Below are 25,865 nucleotides of genomic sequence, written 5' to 3' on the forward strand. Positions count from 1 at the left end.
GCACGTCCTTTTGTACTGAAGGGTGGGCCTACTTGATGAAAGCAAGGCATGAGAGCAGAAATTGTTTTATTGTCCTCACCGAGAGCATACACCTAGAGCAAACAAAATGTCTGAAGGATGGAGGCATTTTCATTTCTTGTTCGATGACGGCCATGGAAAAGACAGCAACCATATTGCAGAAGAGAGCAGCATGTGCAGTTGCTTGCTTTGGGTGAAGCATTCACAGACTCGCTGCCAATAACCCCCGGAGCTGGTGCGAAAGGTGACTCTTGTGTGCCTCGGCTTGTTGGTCTAGGGGTATGATTCTCGCTTAGGGTGCGAGAGGTCCCGGGTTCAAATCCCGGACGAGCCCTTTTTTAGAGGTAAACATACGAATCCTACTCAAAACTCACAATGCCTGACTATTTCTCATTACACTCGGCGCATTGTTGCACAAATTATTTTGAACCTCAGAAGAAAAACGGATATCCATGCTTTTTCTGCCTTCATGCTTAGTCTGTGTGTGTCCCAGGTGATGCTTTCCCAAGCTGTACTTGCTGGCATTTAGGCATCAGATATTTGTCTGTCGATGCCTGCATAAGTAAATTTTTAATACGTCTAATTGCAAGCATGTTGGCTGATATCTCTGCAGTTTTCACACTTGCTCCTCGCTTTCTGAGTGGCTGCTGATAAAGCAGAATAGAAGTAGAGAGAATCCTTGAGAGGAACCTTGCTCTAACAGTAAAACACAGCAAGTTAGTTTCTGTAGTGTAGTGGTCATCACGTTCGCCTAACACGCGAAAGGTCCCCGGTTCGAGACCGGGCAGAAACACTGTGCATGAGCTGCTTTTATGTGCACCCTCTAAAACCTTATTATCTCAATGCAAGCTTAAGAAGAGGCGGTCCATGAACCCAGCGAGCCGTGGGAAACTTCCTTTACTTTTGCAAGACGAAACAAAGTAATCCGCATCCATCAGTGGTCGCTCTTGTGCCTAGCTTTTTTTTTATCATGCCATGTTGTATTGTGGGGCCTTTACACCTGTGACATTGCTGTGAACGCTGTAAGTGCAAACATTGGCAAGTGCAGACAGAAGAGTCAGACCTGTACATAGCCAGGGCTGTCAGGATGGCCGAGTGGTCTAAGGCGCCAGACTCAAGAGAGCTTGATCTTCAGTGCAACTGAGACTTCTGGTCTCCTCATGGAGGCGTGGGTTCAAATCCCACTTCTGACAGGTCTCTTTTACACCCTTAAATCTTCCTGTTTTTTGCAGTGCATTCCCCACACGCCACAATCTTTGCACGGACCTGTAACATATGACGAGAAATCCACCAACGATCAGGCTGGGCCCTCAATCACAATTCCATGTATTCCTGGAAGGGACACCTCAGGCACAACTTCCGTTAAATTTGCACTCCATCACACTAACTGCCGTGCTGGTTTCTCACTAAGCAGTTGATCCTATCTTTGTTGTGAGGCTCTCCTGCCACCTTTTGGGCGGAGAAGGCACTGTCCCTGCAACAACACAGGCAGACATGTTCAACAGGGCTTCCTGGTTATGTGGGAGGAGCAGATTGTCATTGGTCACCCCTTGCGAATTTTAATTTACATAAGGAAGACAGAGAGGTAGCTGGGAGTAGGCAGTACACATGGACATTGAACTCTATCTTGTGATTTGCAGCCAATTCTAGATTGAGGCAGGAGGAAAGGAGGTGACTTGCCCAACAATGACCATTCTGGGAATTCAGCCACCCTGGGTCTCCCAGGTGAGTGTTTCAGTCCTGCGAGCCACTCATATAAATCTCACCTGATCTCGCCTGATCGAGCGCTGAGTGAGCGTGTTTGAATCCAAGAATCAAACGCCTCTTTCTTAGGAGCAAGAATTGGCAGGCCCTCCCTTGCTTCTGGGGTGGAAGTTTATGGGGCAAGGGTCCAGGACTTGCAGAGAAGTACAAGTGCCAGAAAGTGCCTGCAGTTCTCATCAGTGCCTTTTTTCTGCTCACTGGCAGCTAGGATATCGGCTGATCCCTTCCTTGCAAGAGTGAAAAAAACAACATCTTGAGAGAAACATGACTTTGTGTGGCTCACATAGAGAGAGAGCAGCCAAATAGCACTGCTTTGTTTCTGAAAGACGCATCAGAAATTGTTCAAATTGCCGACTCGGGAATCAGGCTCGTTGGTCTAGGGGTATGATTCTCGCTTCGGGTGCGAGAGGTCCCGGGTTCAAATCCCGGACGAGCCCAAGCTGTGGAATTATTTTTAGGCTGCTTATTATATAGGACCATTTCTTCTTTTCAATGCTATAAGACGCCGTGTGTGGTGAGAAAGTTCCTTTCCCTGCACGCTGTTTCCCACTTTTGGCGTATAGAATTTCAGTGCCGGACTTCTTTGCAACTGCTTTTCTGGGGTGGACCATCAGTGTAGGAACATTAAATTCAAAGTGTTTTTCTAGTGTGATTTCAGGTATGGTTTTAAAATCGCCTTTTGGAATAAAAGTGGTCCTCGTTCCTTTCTTCCAAAGAAAGAGATCGGGTAAGGAGGGTCCAACGTTGAGCTTCATGGACATTGGCCCTTGGTCTGTGCTTTCCAGCCCACTACATGCCAAGAAGATTGCTGCCAGAGTATCTGTTTCTGTGGTGTAGTGGTTATCACGTTTGCTTTACACGCGAAAGGTCCCTGGCTCGAGACCGGGCAGAAACAGCAGCTTATTGTTTGCATTTACTCTCTCAACTTATAGGAAAGCTGAGATAATGGAAGCTGTCTATCCCTCGCCAGCGTGACGTACTGTGCTCCAGGGGCATCAGTGACAGCTCAAAAAGAGAAGTGACGATAGTTTGCGCCATTCGTTTGCACGTCCTTTTGTACTGAAGGGTGGGCCTACTTGATGAAAGCAAGGCATGAGAGCAGAAATTGTTTTATTGTCCTCACCGAGAGCATACACCTAGAGCAAACAAAATGTCTGAAGGATGGAGGCATTTTCATTTCTTGTTCGATGACGGCCATGGAAAAGACAGCAACCATATTGCAGAAGAGAGCAGCATGTGCAGTTGCTTGCTTTGGGTGAAGCATTCACCGACTCGCTGCCAATAACCCCCGGAGCTGGTGCGAAAGGTGACTCTTGTGTGCCTCGGCTCGTTGGTCTAGGGGTATGATTCTCGCTTAGGGTGCGAGAGGTCCCGGGTTCAAATCCCAGACGAGCCCTTTTTTAGAGGTAAACATACGAATCCTACTCAAAACTCACAATGCCTGACTATTTCTCATTACACTCGGCGCATTGTTGCACAAATTATTTTGAACCTCAGAAGAAAAACGGATATCCATGCTTTTTCTGCCTTCATGCTTAGTCTGTGTGTGTCCCAGGTGATGCTTTCCCAAGCTGTACTTGCTGGCATTTAGGCATCAGATATTTGTCTGTCGATGCCTGCATAAGTAAATTTTTAATACGTCTAATTGCAAGCATGTTGGCTGATATCTCTGCAGTTTTCACACTTGCTCCTCGCTTTCTGAGTGGCTGCTGATACAGCAGAATAGAAGTAGAGAGAATCCTTGAGAGGAACCTTGCTCTAACAGTAAAACACAGCAAGTTAGTTTCTGTAGTGTAGTGGTCATCACGTTCGCCTAACACGCGAAAGGTCCCCGGTACGAGACCGGGCAGAAACACTGTGCATGAGCTGCTTTTATGTGCACCCTCTAAAACCTTATTATCTCAATGCAAGCTTAAGAAGAGGCGGTCCATGAACCCAGCGAGCCGTGGGAAACTTCCTTTACTTTTGCAAGACGAAACAAAGTAATCCGCATCCATCAGTGGTCGCTCTTGTGCCTAGCTTTTTTTTTATCATGCCATGTTGTATTGTGGGGCCTTTACACCTGTGACATTGCTGTGAACGCTGTAAGTGCAAACATTGGCAAGTGCAGACAGAAGAGTCAGACCTGTACATAGCCAGGGCTGTCAGGATGGCCGAGTGGTCTAAGGCGCCAGACTCAAGAGAGCTTGATCTTCAGTGCAACTGAGAATTCTGGTCTCCTCATGGAGGCGTGGGTTCAAATCCCACTTCTGACAGGTCTCTTTTACACCCTTAAATCTTCCTGTTTTTTGCAGTGCATTCCCCACACGCCACAATCTTTGCACGGACCTGTAACATATGACGAGAAATCCACCAACGATCAGGCTGGGCCCTCAATCACAATTCCATGTATTCCTGGAAGGGACACCTCAGGCACAACTTCCGTTAAATTTGCACTCCATCACACTAACTGCCGTGCTGGTTTCTCACTAAGCAGTTGATCCTATCTTTGTTGTGAGGCTCTCCTGCCACCTTTTGGGCGGAGAAGGCACTGTCCCTGCAACAACACAGGCAGACATGTTCAACAGGGCTTCCTGGTTATGTGGGAGGAGCAGATTGTCATTGGTCACCCCTTGCGAATTTTAATTTACATAAGGAAGACAGAGAGGTAGCTGGGAGTAGGCAGTACACATGGACATTGAACTCTATCTTGTGATTTGCAGCCAATTCTAGATTGAGGCAGGAGGAAAGGAGGTGACTTGCCCAACAATGACCATTCTGGGAATTCAGCCACCCTGGGTCTCCCAGGTGAGTGTTTCAGTCCTGCGAGCCACTCATATAAATCTCACCTGATCTCGCCTGATCGAGCGCTGAGTGAGCGTGTTTGAATCCAAGAATCAAACGCCTCTTTCTTAGGAGCAAGAATTGGCAGGCCCTCCCTTGCTTCTGGGATGGAAGTTTATGGGGCAAGGGTCCAGGACTTGCAGAGAAGTACAAGTGCCAGAAAGTGCCTGCAGTTCTCATCAGTGCCTTTTTTCTGCTCACTGGCAGCTAGGATATCGGCTGATCCCTTCCTTGCAAGAGTGAAAAAAACAACATCTTGAGAGAAACATGACTTTGTGTGGCTCACATAGAGAGAGAGCAGCCAAATAGCACTGCTTTGTTTCTGAAAGACGCATCAGAAATTGTTCAAATTGCCGACTCGGGAATCAGGCTCGTTGGTCTAGGGGTATGATTCTCGCTTCGGGTGCGAGAGGTCCCGGGTTCAAATCCCGGACGAGCCCAAGCTGTGGAATTATTTTTAGGCTGCTTATTATATAGGACCATTTCTTCTTTTCAATGCTATAAGACGCCGTGTGTGGTGAGAAAGTTCCTTTCCCTGCACGCTGTTTCCCACTTTTGGCGTATAGAATTTCAGTGCCGGACTTCTTTGCAACTGCTTTTCTGGGGTGGACCATCAGTGTAGGAACATTAAATTCAAAGTGTTTTTCTAGTGTGATTTCAGGTATGGTTTTAAAATCGCCTTTTGGAATAAAAGTGGTCCTCGTTCCTTTCTTCCAAAGAAAGAGATCGGGTAAGGAGGGTCCAACGTTGAGCTTCATGGACATTGGCCCTTGGTCTGTGCTTTCCAGCCCACTACATGCCAAGAAGATTGCTGCCAGAGTATCTGTTTCTGTGGTGTAGTGGTTATCACGTTTGCTTTACACGCGAAAGGTCCCTGGCTCGAGACCGGGCAGAAACAGCAGCTTATTGTTTGCATTTACTCTCTCAACTTATAGGAAAGCTGAGATAATGGAAGCTGTCTATCCCTCGCCAGCGTGACGTACTGTGCTCCAGGGGCATCAGTGACAGCTCAAAAAGAGAAGTGACGATAGTTTGCGCCATTCGTTTGCACGTCCTTTTGTACTGAAGGGTGGGCCTACTTGATGAAAGCAAGGCATGAGAGCAGAAATTGTTTTATTGTCCTCACCGAGAGCATACACCTAGAGCAAACAAAATGTCTGAAGGATGGAGGCATTTTCATTTCTTGTTCGATGACGGCCATGGAAAAGACAGCAACCATATTGCAGAAGAGAGCAGCATGTGCAGTTGCTTGCTTTGGGTGAAGCATTCACCGACTCGCTGCCACTAACCCCCGGAGCTGGTGCGAAAGGTGACTCTTGTGTGCCTCGGCTCGTTGGTCTAGGGGTATGATTCTCGCTTAGGGTGCGAGAGGTCCCGGGTTCAAATCCCGGACGAGCCCTTTTTTAGAGGTAAACATACGAATCCTACTCAAAACTCACAATGCCTGACTATTTCTCATTACACTCGGCGCATTGTTGCACAAATTATTTTGAACCTCAGAAGAAAAACGGATATCCATGCTTTTTCTGCCTTCATGCTTAGTCTCTGTGTGTCCCAGGTGATGCTTTCCCAAGCTGTACTTGCTGGCATTTAGGCATCAGATATTTGTCTGTCGATGCCTGCATAAGTAAATTTTTAATACGTCTAATTGCAAGCATGTTGGCTGATATCTCTGCAGTTTTCACACTTGCTCCTCGCTTTCTGAGTGGCTGCTGATACAGCAGAATAGAAGTAGAGAGAATCCTTGAGAGGAACCTTGCTCTAACAGTAAAACACAGCAAGTTAGTTTCTGTAGTGTAGTGGTCATCACGTTCGCCTAACACGCGAAAGGTCCCCGGTACGAGACCGGGCAGAAACACTGTGCATGAGCTGCTTTTATGTGCACCCTCTAAAACCTTATTATCTCAATGCAAGCTTAAGAAGAGGCGGTCCATGAACCCAGCGAGCCGTGGGAAACTTCCTTTACTTTTGCAAGACGAAACAAAGTAATCCGCATCCATCAGTGGTCGCTCTTGTGCCTAGCTTTTTTTTTATCATGCCATGTTGTATTGTGGGGCCTTTACACCTGTGACATTGCTGTGAACGCTGTAAGTGCAAACATTGGCAAGTGCAGACAGAAGAGTCAGACCTGTACATAGCCAGGGCTGTCAGGATGGCCGAGTGGTCTAAGGCGCCAGACTCAAGAGAGCTTGATCTTCAGTGCAACTGAGAATTCTGGTCTCCTCATGGAGGCGTGGGTTCAAATCCCACTTCTGACAGGTCTCTTTTACACCCTTAAATCTTCCTGTTTTTTGCAGTGCATTCCCCACACGCCACAATCTTTGCACGGACCTGTAACATATGACGAGAAATCCACCAACGATCAGGCTGGGCCCTCAATCACAATTCCATGTATTCCTGGAAGGGACACCTCAGGCACAACTTCCGTTAAATTTGCACTCCATCACACTAACTGCCGTGCTGGTTTCTCATTAAGCAGTTGATCCTATCTTTGTTGTGAGGCTCTCCTGCCACCTTTTGGGCGGAGAAGGCACTGTCCCTGCAACAACACAGGCAGACATGTTCAACAGGGCTTCCTGGTTATGTGGGAGGAGCAGATTGTCATTGGTCACCCCTTGCGAATTTTAATTTACATAAGGAAGACAGAGAGGTAGCTGGGAGTAGGCAGTTCACACGGACATTGAACTCTATCTTGTGATTTGCAGCCAATTCTAGATTGAGGCAGGAGGAAAGGAGGTGACTTGCCCAACAATGACCATTCTGGGAATTCAGCCACCCTGGGTCTCCCAGGTGAGTGTTTCAGTCCTGTGAGCCACTCATATAAATCTCGCCTGATCGAGCCTGATCGAGCGCTGAGTGAGCGTGTTTGAATCCAAGAATCAAACGCCTCTTTCTTAGGAGCAAGAATTGGCAGGCCCTCCCTTGCTTCTGGGGTGGAAGTTTATGGGGCAAGGGTCCAGGACTTGCAGAGAAGTACAAGTGCCAGAAAGTGCCTGCAGTTCTCATCAGTGCCTTTTTTCTGCTCACTGGCAGCTAGGATATCGGCTGATCCCTTCCTTGCAAGAGTGAAAAAAACAACATCTTGAGAGAAACATGACTTTGTGTGGCTCACATAGAGAGAGAGCAGCCAAATAGCACTGCTTTGTTTCTGAAAGACGCATCAGAAATTGTTCAAATTGCCGACTCGGGAATCAGGCTCGTTGGTCTAGGGGTATGATTCTCACTTCGGGTGCGAGAGGTCCCGGGTTCAAATCCCGGACGAGCCCAAGCTGTGGAATTATTTTTAGGCTGCTTATTATATAGGACCATTTCTTCTTTTCAATGCTATAAGACGCCGTGTGTGGTGAGAAAGTTCCTTTCCCTGCACGCTGTTTCCCACTTTTGGCGTATAGAATTTCAGTGCCGGACTTCTTTGCAACTGCTTTTCTGGGGTGGACCATCAGTGTAGGAACATTAAATTCAAAGTGTTTTTCTAGTGTGATTTCAGGTATGGTTTTAAAATCGCCTTTTGGAATAAAAGTGGTCCTCGTTCCTTTCTTCCAAAGAAAGAGATCGGGTAAGGAGGGTCCAACGTTGAGCTTCATGGACATTGGCCCTTGGTCTGTGCTTTCCAGCCCACTACATGCCAAGAAGATTGCTACCAGAGTATCTGTTTCTGTGGTGTAGTGGTTATCACGTTCGCTTTACACGCGAAAGGTCCCTGGTTCGAGACCGGGCAGAAACAGCAGCTTATTGTTTGCATTTACTCTCTCAACTTATAGGAAAGCTGAGATAATGGAAGCTGTCTATCCCTCGCCAGCGTGACGTACTGTGCTCCAGGGGCATCAGTGACAGCTCAAAAAGAGAAGTGACGATAGTTTGCGCCATTCGTTTGCACGTCCTTTTGTACTGAAGGGTGGGCCTACTTGATGAAAGCAAGGCAGGAGAGCAGAAATTGTTTTATTGTCCTCACCGAGAGCATACACCTAGAGCAAACAAAATGTCTGAAGGATGGAGGCATTTTCATTTCTTGTTCGATGACGGCCATGGAAAAGACAGCAACCATATTGCAGAAGAGAGCAGCATGTGCAGTTGCTTGCTTTGGGTGAAGCATTCACCGACTCGCTGCCAATAACCCCCGGAGCTGGTGCAAAAGGTGACTCTTGTGTGCCTCGGCTCGTTGGTCTAGGGGTATGATTCTCGCTTAGGGTGCGAGAGGTCCCGGGTTCAAATCCCGGACGAGCCCTTTTTTAGAGGTAAACATACGAATCCTACTCAAAACTCACAATGCCTGACTATTTCTCATTACACTCGGCGCATTGTTGCACAAATTATTTTGAACCTCAGAAGAAAAACGGATATCCATGCTTTTTCTGCCTTCATGCTTAGTCTGTGTGTGTCCCAGGTGATGCTTTCCCAAGCTGTACTTGCTGGCATTTAGGCATCAGATATTTGTCTGTCGATGCCTGCATAAGTAAATTTTTAATACGTCTAATTGCAAGCATGTTGGCTGATATCTCTGCAGTTTTCACACTTGCTCCTCGCTTTCTGAGTGGCTGCTGATACAGCAGAATAGAAGTAGAGAGAATCCTTGAGAGGAACCTTGCTCTAACAGTAAAACACAGCAAGTTAGTTTCTGTAGTGTAGTGGTCATCACGTTCGCCTAACACGCGAAAGGTCCCCGGTTCGAGACCGGGCAGAAACACTGTGCATGAGCTGCTTTTATGTGCACCCTCTTAAACCTTATTATCTCAATGCAAGCTTAAGAAGAGGCGGTCCATGAACCCAGCGAGCCGTGGGAAACTTCCTTTACTTTTGCAAGACGAAACAAAGTAATCCGCATCCATCAGTGGTCGCTCTTGTGCCTAGCTTTTTTTTTATCATGCCATGTTGTATTGTGGGGCCTTTACACCTGTGACATTGCTGTGAACGCTGTAAGTGCAAACATTGGCAAGTGCAGACAGAAGAGTCAGACCTGTACATAGCCAGGGCTGTCAGGATGGCCGAGTGGTCTAAGGCGCCAGACTCAAGAGAGCTTGATCTTCAGTGCAACTGAGACTTCTGGTCTCCTCATGGAGGCGTGGGTTCAAATCCCACTTCTGACAGGTCTCTTTTACACCCTTAAATCTTCCTGTTTTTTGCAGTGCATTCCCCACACGCCACAATCTTTGCACGGACCTGTAACATATGACGAGAAATCCACCAACGATCAGGCTGGGCCCTCAATCCCAATTCCATGTATTCCTGGAAGGGACACCTCAGGCACAACTTCCGTTAAATTTGCACTCCATCACACTAACTGCCGTGCTGGTTTCTCATTAAGCAGTTGATCCTATCTTTGTTGTGAGGCTCTCCTGCCACCTTTTGGGCGGAGAAGGCACTGTCCCTGCAACAACACAGGCAGACATGTTCAACAGGGCTTCCTGGTTATGTGGGAGGAGCAGATTGTCATTGGTCACCCCTTGCGAATTTTAATTTACATAAGGAAGACAGAGAGGTAGCTGGGAGTAGGCAGTTCACACGGACATTGAACTCTATCTTGTGATTTGCAGCCAATTCTAGATTGAGGCAGGAGGAAAGGAGGTGACTTGCCCAACAATGACCATTCTGGGAATTCAGCCACCCTGGGTCTCCCAGGTGAGTGTTTCAGTCCTGTGAGCCACTCATATAAATCTCGCCTGATCGAGCCTGATCGAGCGCTGAGTGAGCGTGTTTGAATCCAAGAATCAAACGCCTCTTTCTTAGGAGCAAGAATTGGCAGGCCCTCCCTTGCTTCTGGGGTGGAAGTTTATGGGGCAAGGGTCCAGGACTTGCAGAGAAGTACAAGTGCCAGAAAGTGCCTGCAGTTCTCATCAGTGCCTTTTTTCTGCTCACTGGCAGCTAGGATATCGGCTGATCCCTTCCTTGCAAGAGTGAAAAAAACAACATCTTGAGAGAAACATGACTTTGTGTGGCTCACATAGAGAGAGAGCAGCCAAATAGCACTGCTTTGTTTCTGAAAGACGCATCAGAAATTGTTCAAATTGCTGACTCGGGAATCAGGCTCGTTGGTCTAGGGGTATGATTCTCGCTTCGGGTGCGAGAGGTCCCGGGTTCAAATCCCGGACGAGCCCAAGCTGTGGAATTATTTTTAGGCTGCTTATTATATAGGACCATTTCTTCTTTTCAATGCTATAAGACGCCGTGTGTGGTGAGAAAGTTCCTTTCCCTGCACGCTGTTTCCCACTTTTGGCGTATAGAATTTCAGTGCCGGACTTCTTTGCAACTGCTTTTCTGGGGTGGACCATCAGTGTAGGAACATTAAATTCAAAGTGTTTTTCTAGTGTGATTTCAGGTATGGTTTTAAAATCGCCTTTTGGAATAAAAGTGGTCCTCGTTCCTTTCTTCCAAAGAAAGAGATCGGGTAAGGAGGGTCCAACGTTGAGCTTCATGGACATTGGCCCTTGGTCTGTGCTTTCCAGCCCACTACATGCCAAGAAGATTGCTGCCAGAGTATCTGTTTCTGTGGTGTAGTGGTTATCACGTTTGCTTTACACGCGAAAGGTCCCTGGTTCGAGACCGGGCAGAAACAGCAGCTTATTGTTTGCATTTACTCTCTCAACTTATAGGAAAGCTGAGATAATGGAAGCTGTCTATCCCTCGCCAGCGTGACGTACTGTGCTCCAGGGGCATCAGTGACAGCTCAAAAAGAGAAGTGACGATAGTTTGCGCCATTCGTTTGCACGTCCTTTTGTACTGAAGGGTGGGCCTACTTGATGAAAGCAAGGCATGAGAGCAGAAATTGTTTTATTGTCCTCACCGAGAGCATACACCTAGAGCAAACAAAATGTCTGAAGGATGGAGGCATTTTCATTTCTTGTTCGATGACGGCCATGGAAAAGACAGCAACCATATTGCAGAAGAGAGCAGCATGTGCAGTTGCTTGCTTTGGGTGAAGCATTCACCGACTCGCTGCCAATAACCCCCGGAGCTGGTGCGAAAGGTGACTCTTGTGTGCCTCGGCTTGTTGGTCTAGGGGTATGATTCTCGCTTAGGGTGCGAGAGGTCCCGGGTTCAAATCCCGGACGAGCCCTTTTTTAGAGGTAAACATACGAATCCTACTCAAAACTCACAATGCCTGACTATTTCTCATTACACTCGGCGCATTGTTGCACAAATTATTTTGAACCTCAGAAGAAAAACGGATATCCATGCTTTTTCTGCCTTCATGCTTAGTCTGTGTGTGTCCCAGGTGATGCTTTCCCAAGCTGTACTTGCTGGCATTTAGGCATCAGATATTTGTCTGTCGATGCCTGCATAAGTAAATTTTTAATACGTCTAATTGCAAGCATGTTGGCTGATATCTCTGCAGTTTTCACACTTGCTCCTCGCTTTCTGAGTGGCTGCTGATAAAGCAGAATAGAAGTAGAGAGAATCCTTGAGAGGAACCTTGCTCTAACAGTAAAACACAGCAAGTTAGTTTCTGTAGTGTAGTGGTCATCACGTTCGCCTAACACGCGAAAGGTCCCCGGTTCGAGACCGGGCAGAAACACTGTGCATGAGCTGCTTTTATGTGCACCCTCTAAAACCTTATTATCTCAATGCAAGCTTAAGAAGAGGCGGTCCATGAACCCAGCGAGCCGTGGGAAACTTCCTTTACTTTTGCAAGACGAAACAAAGTAATCCGCATCCATCAGTGGTCGCTCTTGTGCCTAGCTTTTTTTTTATCATGCCATGTTGTATTGTGGGGCCTTTACACCTGTGACATTGCTGTGAACGCTGTAAGTGCAAACATTGGCAAGTGCAGACAGAAGAGTCAGACCTGTACATAGCCAGGGCTGTCAGGATGGCCGAGTGGTCTAAGGCGCCAGACTCAAGAGAGCTTGATCTTCAGTGCAACTGAGACTTCTGGTCTCCTCATGGAGGCGTGGGTTCAAATCCCACTTCTGACAGGTCTCTTTTACACCCTTAAATCTTCCTGTTTTTTGCAGTGCATTCCCCACACGCCACAATCTTTGCACGGACCTGTAACATATGACGAGAAATCCACCAACGATCAGGCTGGGCCCTCAATCACAATTCCATGTATTCCTGGAAGGGACACCTCAGGCACAACTTCCGTTAAATTTGCACTCCATCACACTAACTGCCGTGCTGGTTTCTCACTAAGCAGTTGATCCTATCTTTGTTGTGAGGCTCTCCTGCCACCTTTTGGGCGGAGAAGGCACTGTCCCTGCAACAACACAGGCAGACATGTTCAACAGGGCTTCCTGGTTATGTGGGAGGAGCAGATTGTCATTGGTCACCCCTTGCGAATTTTAATTTACATAAGGAAGACAGAGAGGTAGCTGGGAGTAGGCAGTACACATGGACATTGAACTCTATCTTGTGATTTGCAGCCAATTCTAGATTGAGGCAGGAGGAAAGGAGGTGACTTGCCCAACAATGACCATTCTGGGAATTCAGCCACCCTGGGTCTCCCAGGTGAGTGTTTCAGTCCTGCGAGCCACTCATATAAATCTCGCCTGATCTCGCCTGATCGAGCGCTGAGTGAGCGTGTTTGAATCCAAGAATCAAACGCCTCTTTCTTAGGAGCAAGAATTGGCAGGCCCTCCCTTGCTTCTGGGGTGGAAGTTTATGGGGCAAGGGTCCAGGACTTGCAGAGAAGTACAAGTGCCAGAAAGTGCCTGCAGTTCTCATCAGTGCCTTTTTTCTGCTCACTGGCAGCTAGGATATCGGCTGATCCCTTCCTTGCAAGAGTGAAAAAAACAACATCTTGAGAGAAGCATGACTTTGTGTGGCTCACATAGAGAGAGAGCAGCCAAATAGCACTGCTTTGTTTCTGAAAGACGCATCAGAAATTGTTCAAATTGCCGACTCGGGAATCAGGCTCGTTGGTCTAGGGGTATGATTCTCGCTTCGGGTGCGAGAGGTCCCGGGTTCAAATCCCGGACGAGCCCAAGCTGTGGAATTATTTTTAGGCTGCTTATTATATAGAACCATTTCTTCTTTTCAATGCTATAAGACGCCGTGTGTGGTGAGAAAGTTCCTTTCCCTGCACGCTGTTTCCCACTTTTGGCGTATAGAATTTCAGTGCCGGACTTCTTTGCAACTGCTTTTCTGGGGTGGACCATCAGTGTAGGAACATTAAATTCAAAGTGTTTTTCTAGTGTGATTTCAGGTATGGTTTTAAAATCGCCTTTTGGAATAAAAGTGGTCCTCGTTCCTTTCTTCCAAAGAAAGAGATCGGGTAAGGAGGGTCCAACGTTGAGCTTCATGGACATTGGCCCTTGGTCTGTGCTTTCCAGCCCACTACATGCCAAGAAGATTGCTACCAGAGTATCTGTTTCTGTGGTGTAGTGGTTATCACGTTCGCTTTACACGCGAAAGGTCCCTGGTTCGAGACCGGGCAGAAACAGCAGCTTATTGTTTGCATTTACTCTCTCAACTTATAGGAAAGCTGAGATAATGGAAGCTGACTATCCCTCGCCAGCGTGACGTACTGTGCTCCAGGGGCATCAGTGACAGCTCAAAAAGAGAAGTGACGATAGTTTGCGCCATTCGTTTGCACGTCCTTTTGTACTGAAGGGTGGGCCTACTTGATGAAAGCAAGGCATGAGAGCAGAAATTGTTTTATTGTCCTCACCGAGAGCATACACCTAGAGCAAACAAAATGTCTGAAGGATGGAGGCATTTTCATTTCTTGTTCGATGACGGCCATGGAAAAGACAGCAACCATATTGCAGAAGAGAGCAGCATGTGCAGTTGCTTGCTTTGGGTGAAGCATTCACCGACTCGCTGCCAATAACCCCCGGAGCTGGTGCGAAAGGTGACTCTTGTGTGCCTCGGCTCGTTGGTCTAGGGGTATGATTCTCGCTTAGGGTGCGAGAGGTCCCGGGTTCAAATCCCGGACGAGCCCTTTTTTAGAGGTAAACATACGAATCCTACTCAAAACTCACAATGCCTGACTATTTCTCATTACACTCGGCGCATTGTTGCACAAATTATTTTGAACCTCAGAAGAAAAACGGATATCCATGCTTTTTCTGCCTTCATGCTTAGTCTCTGTGTGTCCCAGGTGATGCTTTCCCAAGCTGTACTTGCTGGCATTTAGGCATCAGATATTTGTCTGTCGATGCCTGCATAAGTAAATTTTTAATACGTCTAATTGCAAGCATGTTGGCTGATATCTCTGCAGTTTTCACACTTGCTCCTCGCTTTCTGAGTGGCTGCTGATACAGCAGAATAGAAGTAGAGAGAATCCTTGAGAGGAACCTTGCTCTAACAGTAAAACACAGCAAGTTAGTTTCTGTAGTGTAGTGGTCATCACGTTCGCCTAACACGCGAAAGGTCCCCGGTACGAGACCGGGCAGAAACACTGTGCATGAGCTGCTTTTATGTGCACCCTCTAAAACCTTATTATCTCAATGCAAGCTTAAGAAGAGGCGGTCCATGAACCCAGCGAGCCGTGGGAAACTTCCTTTACTTTTGCAAGACGAAACAAAGTAATCCGCATCCATCAGTGGTCGCTCTTGTGCCTAGCTTTTTTTTTATCATGCCATGTTGTATTGTGGGGCCTTTACACCTGTGACATTGCTGTGAACGCTGTAAGTGCAAACATTGGCAAGTGCAGACAGAAGAGTCAGACCTGTACATAGCCAGGGCTGTCAGGATGGCCGAGTGGTCTAAGGTGCCAGACTCAAGAGAGCTTGATCTTCAGTGCAACTGAGAATTCTGGTCTCCTCATGGAGGCGTGGGTTCAAATCCCACTTCTGACAGGTCTCTTTTACACCCTTAAATCTTCCTGTTTTTTGCAGTGCATTCCCCACACGCCACAATCTTTGCACGGACCTGTAACATATGACGAGAAATCCACCAACGATCAGGCTGGGCCCTCAATCACAATTCCATGTATTCCTGGAAGGGACACCTCAGGCACAACTTCCGTTAAATTTGCACTCCATCACACTAACTGCCGTGCTGGTTTCTCATTAAGCAGTTGATCCTATCTTTGTTGTGAGGCTCTCCTGCCACCTTTTGGGCGGAGAAGGCACTGTCCCTGCAACAACACAGGCAGACATGTTCAACAGGGCTTCCTGGTTATGTGGGAGGAGCAGATTGTCATTGGTCACCCCTTGCGAATTTTAATTTACATAAGGAAGACAGAGAGGTAGCTGGGAGTAGGCAGTACACACGGACATTGAACTCTATCTTGTGATTTGCAGCCAATTCTAGATTGAGGCAGGAGGAAAGGAGGTGACTTGCCCAACAATGACCATTCTGGGAATTCAGCCACCCTGGGTCTCCCAGGTGAGTGTTTCAGTCCTGCGAGCCACTCATATAAATCTCGCCTGATCGAGCCTGATCGAGCGAGCGCTGAGTGAGTGAGCGCTCAGTGAGTGAGCGCTGAGTGAGCGTGTTTGAATCCAAGAATCAAACGTCTCTTTCTTAGGAGCAAGAATTGGCAGGCCCTCCCTTGCTTCTGGGGTGGAAGTTTATGGGGCAAGGGTCCAGGACTTGCAGAGAAGTACAAGTGCCAGAAAGTGCCTGCAGTTCTCATCAGTGCCTTTTTTCTGCTCACTGGCAGCTAGGATATCGGCTGATCCCTTCCTTGCAAGAGTGAAAAAAACAACATCTTGAGAGAAACATGACTTTGTGTGGCTCACATAGAGAGAGAGCAGCCAAATAGCACTGCTTTGTTTCTGAAAGACGCATCAGAAATTGTTCAAATTGCCAACTGGGGAATCAGGCTCGTTGGTCTAGGGGTATGATTCTCGCTTCGGGTGTGAGAGGTCCCGGGTTCAAATCCCGGACGAGCCCAAGCTGTGGAATTATTTTTAAGCTGCTTATTATATAGGACCATTTCTTCTTTTCAATGCTAGAAGACGCCGTGTGTGGTGAGAAAGTTCCTTTCCCTGCACGCTGTTTCCCACTTTTGGCGTATAGAATTTCAGTGCCGGACTTCTTTGCAACTGCTTTTCTGGGGTGGACCATCAGTGTAGGAACATTAAATTCAAAGTGTTTTTCTAGTGTGATTTCAGGTATGGTTTTAAAATCGCCTTTTGGAATAAAAGTGGTCCTCGTTCTTTTCTTCCAAAGAAAGAGATCGGGTAAGGAGGGTCCAACGTTGAGCTTCATGGACATTGGCCCTTGGTCTGTGCTTTCCAGCCCACTACATGCCAAGAAGATTGCTGCCAGAGTATCTGTTTCTGTGGTGTAGTGGTTATCACGTTCGCTTTACACGCGAAAGGTCCCTGGTTCGACACCGGGCAGAAACAGCAGCTTATTGTTTGCATTTACTCTCTCAACTTATAGGAAAGCTGAGATAATGAAAGCTGTCTATCCCTCGCCAGCGTGACGTACTGTGCTCCAGGGGCATCAGTGACAGCTCAAAAAGAGAAGTGACGATAGTTTGCGCCATTCGTTTGCACGTCTTTTTGTACTGAAGGGTGGGCCTACTTGATGAAAGCAAGGCATGAGAGCAGAAATTGTTTTATTGTCCTCACCGAGAGCATACACCTAGAGCAAACAAAATGTCTGAAGGATGGAGGCATTTTCATTTCTTGTTCGATGACGGCCATGGAAAAGACAGCAACCATATTGCAGAAGAGAGCAGCATGTGCAGTTGCTTGCTTTGGGTGAAGCATTCACCGACTCGCTGCCAATAACCCCCGGAGCTGGTGCGAAAGGTGACTCTTGTGTGCCTCGGCTCGTTGGTCTAGGGGTATGATTCTCGCTTAGGGTGCGAGAGGTCCCGGGTTCAAATCCCGGACGAGCCCTTTTTTAGAGGTAAACATACGAATCCTACTCAAAACTCACAATGCCTGACTATTTCTCATTACACTCGGCGCATTGTTGCACAAATTATTTTGAACCTCAGAAGAAAAACGGATATCCATGCTTTTTCTGCCTTCATGCTTAGTCTCTGTGTGTCCCAGGTGATGCTTTCCCAAGCTGTACTTGCTGGCATTTAGGCATCAGATATTTGTCTGTCGATGCCTGCATAAGTAAATTTTTAATACGTCTAATTGCAAGCATGTTGGCTGATATCTCTGCAGTTTTCACACTTGCTCCTCGCTTTCTGAGTGGCTGCTGATACAGCAGAATAGAAGTAGAGAGAATCCTTGAGAGGAACCTTGCTCTAACAGTAAAACACAGCAAGTTAGTTTCTGTAGTGTAGTGGTCATCACGTTCGCCTAACACGCGAAAGGTCCCCGGTACGAGACCGGGCAGAAACACTGTGCATGAGCTGCTTTTATGTGCACCCTCTAAAACCTTATTATCTCAATGCAAGCTTAAGAAGAGGCGGTCCATGAACCCAGCGAGCCGTGGGAAACTTCCTTTACTTTTGCAAGACGAAACAAAGTAATCCGCATCCATCAGTGGTCGCTCTTGTGCCTAGCTTTTTTTTTATCATGCCATGTTGTATTGTGGGGCCTTTACACCTGTGACATTGCTGTGAACGCTGTAAGTGCAAACATTGGCAAGTGCAGACAGAAGAGTCAGACCTGTACATAGCCAGGGCTGTCAGGATGGCCGAGTGGTCTAAGGTGCCAGACTCAAGAGAGCTTGATCTTCAGTGCAACTGAGAATTCTGGTCTCCTCATGGAGGCGTGGGTTCAAATCCCACTTCTGACAGGTCTCTTTTACACCCTTAAATCTTCCTGTTTTTTGCAGTGCATTCCCCACACGCCACAATCTTTGCACGGACCTGTAACATATGACGAGAAATCCACCAACGATCAGGCTGGGCCCTCAATCACAATTCCATGTATTCCTGGAAGGGACACCTCAGGCACAACTTCCGTTAAATTTGCACTCCATCACACTAACTGCCGTGCTGGTTTCTCATTAAGCAGTTGATCCTATCTTTGTTGTGAGGCTCTCCTGCCACCTTTTGGGCGGAGAAGGCACTGTCCCTGCAACAACACAGGCAGACATGTTCAACAGGGCTTCCTGGTTATGTGGGAGGAGCAGATTGTCATTGGTCACCCCTTGCGAATTTTAATTTACATAAGGAAGACAGAGAGGTAGCTGGGAGTAGGCAGTACACACGGACATTGAACTCTATCTTGTGATTTGCAGCCAATTCTAGATTGAGGCAGGAGGAAAGGAGGTGACTTGCCCAACAATGACCATTCTGGGAATTCAGCCACCCTGGGTCTCCCAGGTGAGTGTTTCAGTCCTGCGAGCCACTCATATAAATCTCGCCTGATCGAGCCTGATCGAGCGAGCGCTGAGTGAGTGAGCGCTCAGTGAGTGAGCGCTGAGTGAGCGTGTTTGAATCCAAGAATCAAACGTCTCTTTCTTAGGAGCAAGAATTGGCAGGCCCTCCCTTGCTTCTGGGGTGGAAGTTTATGGGGCAAGGGTCCAGGACTTGCAGAGAAGTACAAGTGCCAGAAAGTGCCTGCAGTTCTCATCAGTGCCTTTTTTCTGCTCACTGGCAGCTAGGATATCGGCTGATCCCTTCCTTGCAAGAGTGAAAAAAACAACATCTTGAGAGAAACATGACTTTGTGTGGCTCACATAGAGAGAGAGCAGCCAAATAGCACTGCTTTGTTTCTGAAAGACGCATCAGAAATTGTTCAAATTGCCAACTGGGGAATCAGGCTCGTTGGTCTAGGGGTATGATTCTCGCTTCGGGTGTGAGAGGTCCCGGGTTCAAATCCCGGACGAGCCCAAGCTGTGGAATTATTTTTAAGCTGCTTATTATATAGGACCATTTCTTCTTTTCAATGCTAGAAGACGCCGTGTGTGGTGAGAAAGTTCCTTTCCCTGCACGCTGTTTCCCACTTTTGGCGTATAGAATTTCAGTGCCGGACTTCTTTGCAACTGCTTTTCTGGGGTGGACCATCAGTGTAGGAACATTAAATTCAAAGTGTTTTTCTAGTGTGATTTCAGGTATGGTTTTAAAATCGCCTTTTGGAATAAAAGTGGTCCTCGTTCTTTTCTTCCAAAGAAAGAGATCGGGTAAGGAGGGTCCAACGTTGAGATTCATGGACATTGGCCCTTGGTCTGTGCTTTCCAGCCCACTACATGCCAAGAAGATTGCTGCCAGAGTATCTGTTTCTGTGGTGTAGTGGTTATCACGTTCGCTTTACACGCGAAAGGTCCCTGGTTCGACACCGGGCAGAAACAGCAGCTTATTGTTTGCATTTACTCTCTCAACTTATAGGAAAGCTGAGATAATGAAAGCTGTCTATCCCTCGCCAGCGTGACGTACTGTGCTCCAGGGGCATCAGTGACAGCTCAAAAAGAGAAGTGACGATAGTTTGCGCCATTCGTTTGCACGTCTTTTTGTACTGAAGGGTGGGCCTACTTGATGAAAGCAAGGCATGAGAGCAGAAATTGTTTTATTGTCCTCACCGAGAGCATACACCTAGAGCAAACAAAATGTCTGAAGGATGGAGGCATTTTCATTTCTTGTTCGATGACGGCCATGGAAAAGACAGCAACCATATTGCAGAAGAGAGCAGCATGTGCAGTTGCTTGCTTTGGGTGAAGCATTCACCGACTCGCTGCCAATAACCCCCGGAGCTGGTGCGAAAGGTGACTCTTGTGTGCCTCGGCTCGTTGGTCTAGGGGTATGATTCTCGCTTAGGGTGCGAGAGGTCCCGGGTTCAAATCCCGGACGAGCCCTTTTTTAGAGGTAAACATACGAATCCTACTCAAAACTCACAATGCCTGACTATTTCTCATTACACTCGGCGCATTGTTGTACAAATTATTTTGAACCTCAGAAGAAAAACGGATATCCATGCTTTTTCTGCCTTCATGCTTAGTCTCTGTGTGTCCCAGGTGATGCTTTCCCAAGCTGTACTTGCTGGCATTTAGGCATCAGATATTTGTCTGTCGATGCCTGCATAAGTACATTTTTAATACGTCTAATTGCAAGCATGTTGGCTGATATCTCTGCAGTTTTCACACTTGCTCCTCGCTTTCTGAGTGGCTGCTGATACAGCAGAATAGAAGTAGAGAGAATCCTTGAGAGGAACCTTGCTCTAACAGTAAAACACAGCAAGTTAGTTTCTGTAGTGTAGTGGTCATCACGTTCGCCTAACACGCGAAAGGTCCCCGGTTCGAGACCGGGCAGAAACACTGTGCATGAGCTGCTTTTATGTGCACCCTCTAAAACCTTATTATCTCAATGCAAGCTTAAGAAGAGGCGGTCCATGAACCCAGCGAGCCGTGGGAAACTTCCTTTACTTTTGCAAGACGAAACAAAGTAATCCGCATCCATCAGTGGTCGCTCTTGTGCCTAGCTTTTTTTTTATCATGCCATGTTGTATTGTGGGGCCTTTACACCTGTGACATTGCTGTGAACGCTGTAAGTGCAAACATTGGCAAGTGCAGACAGAAGAGTCAGACCTGTACATAGCCAGGGCTGTCAGGATGGCCGAGTGGTCTAAGGCGCCAGACTCAAGAGAGCTTGATCTTCAGTGCAACTGAGAATTCTGGTCTCCTCATGGAGGCGTGGGTTCAAATCCCACTTCTGACAGGTCTCTTTTACACCCTTAAATCTTCCTGTTTTTTGCAGTGCATTCCCCACACGCCACAATCTTTGCACGGACCTGTAACATATGACGAGAAATCCACCAACGATCAGGCTGGGCCCTCAATCACAATTCCATGTATTCCTGGAAGGGACACCTCAGGCACAACTTCCGTTAAATTTGCACTCCATCACACTAACTGCCGTGCTGGTTTCTCATTAAGCAGTTGATCCTATCTTTGTTGTGAGGCTCTCCTGCCACCTTTTGGGCGGAGAAGGCACTGTCCCTGCAACAACACAGGCAGACATGTTCAACAGGGCTTCCTGGTTATGTGGGAGGAGCAGATTGTCATTGGTCACCCCTTGCGAATTTTAATTTACATAAGGAAGACAGAGAGGTAGCTGGGAGTAGGCAGTTCACACGGACATTGAACTCTATCTTGTGATTTGCAGCCAATTCTAGATTGAGGCAGGAGGAAAGGAGGTGACTTGCCCAACAATGACCATTCTGGGAATTCAGCCACCCTGGGTCTCCCAGGTGAGTGTTTCAGTCCTGTGAGCCACTCATATAAATCTCGCCTGATCGAGCCTGATCGAGCGCTGAGTGAGCGTGTTTGAATCCAAGAATCAAACGCCTCTTTCTTAGGAGCAAGAATTGGCAGGCCCTCCCTTGCTTCTGGGGTGGAAGTTTATGGGGCAAGGGTCCAGGACTTGCAGAGAAGTACAAGTGCCAGAAAGTGCCTGCAGTTCTCATCAGTGCCTTTTTTCTGCTCACTGGCAGCTAGGATATCGGCTGATCCCTTCCTTGCAAGAGTGAAAAAAACAACATCTTGAGAGAAACATGACTTTGTGTGGCTCACATAGAGAGAGAGCAGCCAAATAGCACTGCTTTGTTTCTGAAAGACGCATCAGAAATTGTTCAAATTGCCGACTCGGGAATCAGGCTCGTTGGTCTAGGGGTATGATTCTCACTTCGGGTGCGAGAGGTCCCGGGTTCAAATCCCGGACGAGCCCAAGCTGTGGAATTATTTTTAGGCTGCTTATTATATAGGACCATTTCTTCTTTTCAATGCTATAAGACGCCGTGTGTGGTGAGAAAGTTCCTTTCCCTGCACGCTGTTTCCCACTTTTGGCGTATAGAATTTCAGTGCCGGACTTCTTTGCAACTGCTTTTCTGGGGTGGACCATCAGTGTAGGAACATTAAATTCAAAGTGTTTTTCTAGTGTGATTTCAGGTATGGTTTTAAAATCGCCTTTTGGAATAAAAGTGGTCCTCGTTCCTTTCTTCCAAAGAAAGAGATCGGGTAAGGAGGGTCCAACGTTGAGCTTCATGGACATTGGCCCTTGGTCTGTGCTTTCCAGCCCACTACATGCCAAGAAGATTGCTACCAGAGTATCTGTTTCTGTGGTGTAGTGGTTATCACGTTCGCTTTACACGCGAAAGGTCCCTGGTTCGAGACCGGGCAGAAACAGCAGCTTATTGTTTGCATTTACTCTCTCAACTTATAGGAAAGCTGAGATAATGGAAGCTGTCTATCCCTCGCCAGCGTGACGTACTGTGCTCCAGGGGCATCAGTGACAGCTCAAAAAGAGAAGTGACGATAGTTTGCGCCATTCGTTTGCACGTCCTTTTGTACTGAAGGGTGGGCCTACTTGATGAAAGCAAGGCATGAGAGCAGAAATTGTTTTATTGTCCTCACCGAGAGCATACACCTAGAGCAAACAAAATGTCTGAAGGATGGAGGCATTTTCATTTCTTGTTCGATGACGGCCATGGAAAAGACAGCAACCATATTGCAGAAGAGAGCAGCATGTGCAGTTGCTTGCTTTGGGTGAAGCATTCACCGACTCGCTGCCAATAACCCCCGGAGCTGGTGCAAAAGGTGACTCTTGTGTGCCTCGGCTCGTTGGTCTAGGGGTATGATTCTCGCTTAGGGTGCGAGAGGTCCCGGGTTCAAATCCCGGACGAGCCCTTTTTTAGAGGTAAACATACGAATCCTACTCAAAACTCACAATGCCTGACTATTTCTCATTACACTCGGTGCATTGTTGCACAAATTATTTTGAACCTCAGAAGAAAAACGGATATCCATGCTTTTTCTGCCTTCATGCTTAGTCTGTGTGTGTCCCAGGTGATGCTTTCCCAAGCTGTACTTGCTGGCATTTAGGCATCAGATATTTGTCTGTCGATGCCTGCATAAGTAAATGTTTAATACGTCTAATTGCAAGCATGTTGGCTGATATCTCTGCAGTTTTCACACTTGCTCCTCGCTTTCTGAGTGGCTGCTGATACAGCAGAATAGAAGTAGAGAGAATCCTTGAGAGGAACCTTGCTCTAACAGTAAAACACAGCAAGTTAGTTTCTGTAGTGTAGTGGTCATCACGTTCGCCTAACACGCGAAAGGTCCCCGGTTCGAGACCGGGCAGAAACACTGTGCATGAGCTGCTTTTATGTGCACCCTCTAAAACCTTATTATCTCAATGCAAGCTTAAGAAGAGGCGGTCCATGAACCCAGCGAGCCGTGGGAAACTTCCTTTACTTTTGCAAGACGAAACAAAGTAATCCGCATCCATCAGTGGTCGCTCTTGTGCCTAGCTTTTTTTTTATCATGCCATGTTGTATTGTGGGGCCTTTACACCTGTGACATTGCTGTGAACGCTGTAAGTGCAAACATTGGCAAGTGCAGACAGAAGAGTCAGACCTGTACATAGCCAGGGCTGTCAGGATGGCCGAGTGGTCTAAGGCGCCAGACTCAAGAGAGCTTGATCTTCAGTGCAACTGAGACTTCAGGTCTCCTCATGGAGGCGTGGGTTCAAATCCCACTTCTGACAGGTCTCTTTTACACCCTTAAATCTTCCTGTTTTTTGCAGTGCATTCCCCACACGCCACAATCTTTGCACGGACCTGTAACATATGACGAGAAATCCACCAACGATCAGGCTGGGCCCTCAATCACAATTCCATGTATTCCTGGAAGGGACACCTCAGGCACAACTTCCGTTAAATTTGCACTCCATCACACTAACTGCCGTGCTGGTTTCTCATTAAGCAGTTGATCCTATCTTTGTTGTGAGGCTCTCCTGCCACCTTTTGGGCGGAGAAGGCACTGTCCCTGCAACAACACAGGCAGACATGTTCAACAGGGCTTCCTGGTTATGTGGGAGGAGCAGATTGTCATTGGTCACCCCTTGCGAATTTTAATTTACATAAGGAAGACAGAGAGGTAGCTGGGAGTAGGCAGTTCACACGGACATTGAACTCTATCTTGTGATTTGCAGCCAATTCTAGATTGAGGCAGGAGGAAAGGAGGTGACTTGCCCAACAATGACCATTCTGGGAATTCAGCCACCCTGGGTCTCCCAGGTGAGTGTTTCAGTCCTGTGAGCCACTCATATAAATCTCGCCTGATCGAGCCTGATCGAGCGCTGAGTGAGCGTGTTTGAATCCAAGAATCAAACGCCTCTTTCTTAGGAGCAAGAATTGGCAGGCCCTCCCTTGCTTCTGGGGTGGAAGTTTATGGGGCAAGGGTCCAGGACTTGCAGAGAAGTACAAGTGCCAGAAAGTGCCTGCAGTTCTCATCAGTGCCTTTTTTCTGCTCACTGGCAGCTAGGATATCGGCTGATCCCTTCCTTGCAAGAGTGAAAAAAACAACATCTTGAGAGAAACATGACTTTGTGTGGCTCACATAGAGAGAGAGCAGCCAAATAGCACTGCTTTGTTTCTGAAAGACGCATCAGAAATTGTTCAAATTGGCGACTCGGGAATCAGGCTCGTTGGTCTAGGGGTATGATTCTCGCTTCGGGTGCGAGAGGTCCCGGGTTCAAATCCCGGACGAGCCCAAGCTGTGGAATTATTTTTAGGCTGCTTATTATATAGGACCATTTCTTCTTTTCAATGCTATAAGACGCCGTGTGTGGTGAGAAAGTTCCTTTCCCTGCACGCTGTTTCCCACTTTTGGCGTATAGAATTTCAGTGCCGGACTTCTTTGCAACTGCTTTTCTGGGGTGGACCATCAGTGTAGGAACATTAAATTCAAAGTGTTTTTCTAGTGTGATTTCAGGTATGGTTTTAAAATCGCCTTTTGGAATAAAAGTGGTCCTCGTTCCTTTCTTCCAAAGAAAGAGATCGGGTAAGGAGGGTCCAACGTTGAGCTTCATGGACATTGGCCCTTGGTCTGTGCTTTCCAGCCCACTACATGCCAAGAAGATTGCTGCCAGAGTATCTGTTTCTGTGGTGTAGTGGTTATCACGTTTGCTTTACACGCGAAAGGTCCCTGGTTCGAGACCGGGCAGAAACAGCAGCTTATTGTTTGCATTTACTCTCTCAACTTATAGGAAAGCTGAGATAATGGAAGCTGTCTATCCCTCGCCAGCGTGACGTACTGTGCTCCAGGGGCATCAGTGACAGCTCAAAAAGAGAAGTGACGATAGTTTGCGCCATTCGTTTGCACGTCCTTTTGTACTGAAGGGTGGGCCTACTTGATGAAAGCAAGGCATGAGAGCAGAAATTGTTTTATTGTCCTCACCGAGAGCATACACCTAGAGCAAACAAAATGTCTGAAGGATGGAGGCATTTTCATTTCTTGTTCGATGACGGCCATGGAAAAGACAGCAACCATATTGCAGAAGAGAGCAGCATGTGCAGTTGCTTGCTTTGGGTGAAGCATTCATCGACTCGCTGCCAATAACCCCCGGAGCTGGTGCGAAAGGTGACTCTTGTGTGCCTCGGCTCGTTGGTCTAGGGGTATGATTCTCGCTTAGGGTGCGAGAGGTCCCGGGTTCAAATCCCGGACGAGCCCTTTTTTAGAGG

The 25,865-nt window shown here is 47.3% G+C and overlaps 36 non-coding genes across 36 annotated transcripts; all 36 read left to right on the forward strand.

Moving 5' to 3' along the window:
* The first annotated feature begins 280 nt into the window (after positions 1 to 280).
* TRNAP-AGG (transfer RNA proline (anticodon AGG)) lies at positions 281 to 352 on the forward strand. Its single transcript has one exon. It is a non-coding gene; the product is annotated as a tRNA-Pro (tRNA).
* Positions 353 to 738: 386 nt separating this feature from the next.
* Positions 739 to 811, forward strand: TRNAV-AAC (transfer RNA valine (anticodon AAC)). The gene has a single exon. It is a non-coding gene; the product is annotated as a tRNA-Val (tRNA).
* Positions 812 to 1,099: 288 nt separating this feature from the next.
* TRNAL-CAA (transfer RNA leucine (anticodon CAA)) lies at positions 1,100 to 1,211 on the forward strand. Its single transcript has 2 exons — positions 1,100 to 1,137; positions 1,166 to 1,211. It is a non-coding gene; the product is annotated as a tRNA-Leu (tRNA).
* A 936-nt stretch (positions 1,212 to 2,147) lies between these two features.
* On the forward strand, positions 2,148 to 2,219 carry TRNAP-CGG (transfer RNA proline (anticodon CGG)). Its single transcript has one exon. It is a non-coding gene; the product is annotated as a tRNA-Pro (tRNA).
* A 1,706-nt stretch (positions 2,220 to 3,925) lies between these two features.
* TRNAL-CAA (transfer RNA leucine (anticodon CAA)) lies at positions 3,926 to 4,037 on the forward strand. The gene is made up of 2 exons: positions 3,926 to 3,963; positions 3,992 to 4,037. It is a non-coding gene; the product is annotated as a tRNA-Leu (tRNA).
* Positions 4,038 to 4,973: 936 nt separating this feature from the next.
* On the forward strand, positions 4,974 to 5,045 carry TRNAP-CGG (transfer RNA proline (anticodon CGG)). The gene has a single exon. It is a non-coding gene; the product is annotated as a tRNA-Pro (tRNA).
* Positions 5,046 to 5,932: 887 nt separating this feature from the next.
* Positions 5,933 to 6,004, forward strand: TRNAP-AGG (transfer RNA proline (anticodon AGG)). The gene has a single exon. It is a non-coding gene; the product is annotated as a tRNA-Pro (tRNA).
* A 747-nt stretch (positions 6,005 to 6,751) lies between these two features.
* Positions 6,752 to 6,863, forward strand: TRNAL-CAA (transfer RNA leucine (anticodon CAA)). The gene is made up of 2 exons: positions 6,752 to 6,789; positions 6,818 to 6,863. It is a non-coding gene; the product is annotated as a tRNA-Leu (tRNA).
* A 936-nt stretch (positions 6,864 to 7,799) lies between these two features.
* TRNAP-CGG (transfer RNA proline (anticodon CGG)) lies at positions 7,800 to 7,871 on the forward strand. The gene has a single exon. It is a non-coding gene; the product is annotated as a tRNA-Pro (tRNA).
* A 385-nt stretch (positions 7,872 to 8,256) lies between these two features.
* Positions 8,257 to 8,329, forward strand: TRNAV-UAC (transfer RNA valine (anticodon UAC)). The gene has a single exon. It is a non-coding gene; the product is annotated as a tRNA-Val (tRNA).
* Positions 8,330 to 8,758: 429 nt separating this feature from the next.
* On the forward strand, positions 8,759 to 8,830 carry TRNAP-AGG (transfer RNA proline (anticodon AGG)). The gene has a single exon. It is a non-coding gene; the product is annotated as a tRNA-Pro (tRNA).
* A 386-nt stretch (positions 8,831 to 9,216) lies between these two features.
* TRNAV-AAC (transfer RNA valine (anticodon AAC)) lies at positions 9,217 to 9,289 on the forward strand. Its single transcript has one exon. It is a non-coding gene; the product is annotated as a tRNA-Val (tRNA).
* A 288-nt stretch (positions 9,290 to 9,577) lies between these two features.
* TRNAL-CAA (transfer RNA leucine (anticodon CAA)) lies at positions 9,578 to 9,689 on the forward strand. The gene is made up of 2 exons: positions 9,578 to 9,615; positions 9,644 to 9,689. It is a non-coding gene; the product is annotated as a tRNA-Leu (tRNA).
* A 936-nt stretch (positions 9,690 to 10,625) lies between these two features.
* Positions 10,626 to 10,697, forward strand: TRNAP-CGG (transfer RNA proline (anticodon CGG)). The gene has a single exon. It is a non-coding gene; the product is annotated as a tRNA-Pro (tRNA).
* A 385-nt stretch (positions 10,698 to 11,082) lies between these two features.
* TRNAV-UAC (transfer RNA valine (anticodon UAC)) lies at positions 11,083 to 11,155 on the forward strand. The gene has a single exon. It is a non-coding gene; the product is annotated as a tRNA-Val (tRNA).
* Positions 11,156 to 11,584: 429 nt separating this feature from the next.
* TRNAP-AGG (transfer RNA proline (anticodon AGG)) lies at positions 11,585 to 11,656 on the forward strand. Its single transcript has one exon. It is a non-coding gene; the product is annotated as a tRNA-Pro (tRNA).
* A 386-nt stretch (positions 11,657 to 12,042) lies between these two features.
* On the forward strand, positions 12,043 to 12,115 carry TRNAV-AAC (transfer RNA valine (anticodon AAC)). Its single transcript has one exon. It is a non-coding gene; the product is annotated as a tRNA-Val (tRNA).
* Positions 12,116 to 12,403: 288 nt separating this feature from the next.
* On the forward strand, positions 12,404 to 12,515 carry TRNAL-CAA (transfer RNA leucine (anticodon CAA)). The gene is made up of 2 exons: positions 12,404 to 12,441; positions 12,470 to 12,515. It is a non-coding gene; the product is annotated as a tRNA-Leu (tRNA).
* Positions 12,516 to 13,451: 936 nt separating this feature from the next.
* Positions 13,452 to 13,523, forward strand: TRNAP-CGG (transfer RNA proline (anticodon CGG)). The gene has a single exon. It is a non-coding gene; the product is annotated as a tRNA-Pro (tRNA).
* A 385-nt stretch (positions 13,524 to 13,908) lies between these two features.
* TRNAV-UAC (transfer RNA valine (anticodon UAC)) lies at positions 13,909 to 13,981 on the forward strand. Its single transcript has one exon. It is a non-coding gene; the product is annotated as a tRNA-Val (tRNA).
* Positions 13,982 to 14,410: 429 nt separating this feature from the next.
* Positions 14,411 to 14,482, forward strand: TRNAP-AGG (transfer RNA proline (anticodon AGG)). Its single transcript has one exon. It is a non-coding gene; the product is annotated as a tRNA-Pro (tRNA).
* A 1,829-nt stretch (positions 14,483 to 16,311) lies between these two features.
* Positions 16,312 to 16,383, forward strand: TRNAP-CGG (transfer RNA proline (anticodon CGG)). Its single transcript has one exon. It is a non-coding gene; the product is annotated as a tRNA-Pro (tRNA).
* Positions 16,384 to 16,768: 385 nt separating this feature from the next.
* On the forward strand, positions 16,769 to 16,841 carry TRNAV-UAC (transfer RNA valine (anticodon UAC)). The gene has a single exon. It is a non-coding gene; the product is annotated as a tRNA-Val (tRNA).
* A 429-nt stretch (positions 16,842 to 17,270) lies between these two features.
* TRNAP-AGG (transfer RNA proline (anticodon AGG)) lies at positions 17,271 to 17,342 on the forward strand. The gene has a single exon. It is a non-coding gene; the product is annotated as a tRNA-Pro (tRNA).
* A 1,829-nt stretch (positions 17,343 to 19,171) lies between these two features.
* Positions 19,172 to 19,243, forward strand: TRNAP-CGG (transfer RNA proline (anticodon CGG)). The gene has a single exon. It is a non-coding gene; the product is annotated as a tRNA-Pro (tRNA).
* A 385-nt stretch (positions 19,244 to 19,628) lies between these two features.
* On the forward strand, positions 19,629 to 19,701 carry TRNAV-UAC (transfer RNA valine (anticodon UAC)). The gene has a single exon. It is a non-coding gene; the product is annotated as a tRNA-Val (tRNA).
* A 429-nt stretch (positions 19,702 to 20,130) lies between these two features.
* TRNAP-AGG (transfer RNA proline (anticodon AGG)) lies at positions 20,131 to 20,202 on the forward strand. The gene has a single exon. It is a non-coding gene; the product is annotated as a tRNA-Pro (tRNA).
* A 386-nt stretch (positions 20,203 to 20,588) lies between these two features.
* Positions 20,589 to 20,661, forward strand: TRNAV-AAC (transfer RNA valine (anticodon AAC)). The gene has a single exon. It is a non-coding gene; the product is annotated as a tRNA-Val (tRNA).
* Positions 20,662 to 20,949: 288 nt separating this feature from the next.
* On the forward strand, positions 20,950 to 21,061 carry TRNAL-CAA (transfer RNA leucine (anticodon CAA)). The gene is made up of 2 exons: positions 20,950 to 20,987; positions 21,016 to 21,061. It is a non-coding gene; the product is annotated as a tRNA-Leu (tRNA).
* A 936-nt stretch (positions 21,062 to 21,997) lies between these two features.
* TRNAP-CGG (transfer RNA proline (anticodon CGG)) lies at positions 21,998 to 22,069 on the forward strand. Its single transcript has one exon. It is a non-coding gene; the product is annotated as a tRNA-Pro (tRNA).
* A 385-nt stretch (positions 22,070 to 22,454) lies between these two features.
* Positions 22,455 to 22,527, forward strand: TRNAV-UAC (transfer RNA valine (anticodon UAC)). The gene has a single exon. It is a non-coding gene; the product is annotated as a tRNA-Val (tRNA).
* A 429-nt stretch (positions 22,528 to 22,956) lies between these two features.
* On the forward strand, positions 22,957 to 23,028 carry TRNAP-AGG (transfer RNA proline (anticodon AGG)). Its single transcript has one exon. It is a non-coding gene; the product is annotated as a tRNA-Pro (tRNA).
* Positions 23,029 to 23,414: 386 nt separating this feature from the next.
* TRNAV-AAC (transfer RNA valine (anticodon AAC)) lies at positions 23,415 to 23,487 on the forward strand. The gene has a single exon. It is a non-coding gene; the product is annotated as a tRNA-Val (tRNA).
* Positions 23,488 to 24,823: 1,336 nt separating this feature from the next.
* TRNAP-CGG (transfer RNA proline (anticodon CGG)) lies at positions 24,824 to 24,895 on the forward strand. Its single transcript has one exon. It is a non-coding gene; the product is annotated as a tRNA-Pro (tRNA).
* Positions 24,896 to 25,280: 385 nt separating this feature from the next.
* On the forward strand, positions 25,281 to 25,353 carry TRNAV-UAC (transfer RNA valine (anticodon UAC)). The gene has a single exon. It is a non-coding gene; the product is annotated as a tRNA-Val (tRNA).
* A 429-nt stretch (positions 25,354 to 25,782) lies between these two features.
* TRNAP-AGG (transfer RNA proline (anticodon AGG)) lies at positions 25,783 to 25,854 on the forward strand. The gene has a single exon. It is a non-coding gene; the product is annotated as a tRNA-Pro (tRNA).
* Positions 25,855 to 25,865: the final 11 nt, after the last annotated feature.

This window comes from Triturus cristatus, chromosome 10 (genome assembly GCF_964204655.1).
Source record: "Triturus cristatus chromosome 10, aTriCri1.1, whole genome shotgun sequence".
Taxonomy (NCBI): Eukaryota; Metazoa; Chordata; class Amphibia; order Caudata; family Salamandridae; genus Triturus; species Triturus cristatus.